A 1,869-nucleotide genomic window follows, 5' to 3' on the forward strand; every position below is an offset into this window, starting at 1 on the left:
AAGATAAACTAAAATTATAATTCTTAATAAAATCTAAATTTTTAACAGAGAAGATCAACATTCAACCAAGTAGTGAAATAATTTTCAAATCCAAAAAAGATTATTTCTCAACAAAAAGCGTAATAAATGATACTTAAATCACGAAGATATTCTTATTTTAAATAAGAAACTATCATATTTATTATTTAACCAAAAAATATGAATTCTCAACGAAAAGTGTAATAATTGATATTTCAACCCAAAAAGATTAAAATTTATGATAAAAAACAGACGATTTCAATCAAAAAGTTCATTATCAACTAAATAGTTGAATTTTAAATTAAAAACTATCAATTTTGAACCAAAAATGGATTAGTTAAAATTTCAGATAAGAAAATAATTTTTAAGAAAAAAAGTTCAACAGCAAGCAGATAGAAGATGAAAGTGGATTTTAGAACATTGTTTTTGCTTGTTATATACCTGGTTGATTGTTTAAATTCTCGTTCATGATAAAGTAATAGAATCATCCAAATTTTCGATCTCCAGTTTTTAATGTATTTTTAAGTTTCTGCAGTCTCAAAACTCCTGTATACCAGACGGATGATTTTAAATTCGCGGCTGTTTCTCCGTCAATATATATTTGTTCCCGATCAATTTATAAGAGTTTAAAAGATTTGTATGATTTCAAACAAGTTTTAAATATTTCTGATTTGGAATAGGACATTTTCGAAATAAAAAATTTGAATTTAAACAGGGATTTTGTTTTCAATTCAAATAATAATTCTTTACGAAAATTCCATGTCCTAAAGTTTAAATTATAATTATTCACAGATATCTCCAGTTTCAAAGTGAAAATTATAATTCTTTATAAAAATTTCCTGTTTGTAAATGAAAATGTAGTTTTTTACCTAAGTCGCAATTACATTTGAGTCAAAAACTTCCCTGTTCCGAGTCATAATTGTGTTTATTTACGATATTTTGTATTGTAATTTAGAAGTATTGTAAATCAATTTTTCCAAAGTTAGAAGAGAAGTTTCAAGATCTGGAAAATTTTTATTTGCAAAAAAAAAGAATTATGAAATTCAAACAAATTCTAATTTGGAACAAGTAATTTTAAAAATCTGAAGAATTCTGCCTTGGAACAGGGATTGTTGTTGTATACACTCCCTTTTTATAAACCAGAATTAAATTATTGTTAAAAATTTATGGTCCTACGTCAAAAATTACCTGTTCCAAGAAAAAGTTACAACTCCTTACGAAATTCCCTCTTCCAAAGTAAAAATAATAATTTTTTACAAAATTCTCTGTTCCAATTATAATTATTTACGAGAAATCCCTGTTCCAATTGCCAAAATTAATATTCTTTACTGAAATTTCCGGTCCCACACTCATAATTATTATTCTTTACTAAAGAACCATGACCCAACTCAGAATTATAATTGCTTTAGAAAATGTACTTTCTTAACTCTGAATTGTAATAACACATATGAAATCACTTTGAATTTGCATATTAGTACTTTCGCGAGAAAAATCCCGCGGTCACTAAATCATCTTGCCAGCAGTTTCTCCTCTGTAAGGGCCTATAATGAAGGTCAAGTTCGGTAACCAGATAACCAGGTCAATCCTAAGTTAAAAAATTTAGAACATTTTTACAACTAAAAACAACATCTGTACAAAAGTTTGAGAAATTTTTGTGGAAGGTTCTGGTAGTCAATTGGAGTAGAACTATTGAAGTTCTAGATTTAAAGTCGACCCTCCTCACAGACCGCAGTTATGCTTGAAAATATAGGAACGTGCCAGAAAACAATGAAAAATACTATAAAATAATAGAATTTTCCTTATTTTTCACTACATTTTCTACGTTTGTGAAGTGTGCAAAGTACAATGGAA

This window comes from Belonocnema kinseyi, chromosome 3, assembly GCF_010883055.1.
Source record: "Belonocnema kinseyi isolate 2016_QV_RU_SX_M_011 chromosome 3, B_treatae_v1, whole genome shotgun sequence".
NCBI lineage: Eukaryota > Metazoa > Arthropoda > Insecta > Hymenoptera > Cynipidae > Belonocnema > Belonocnema kinseyi.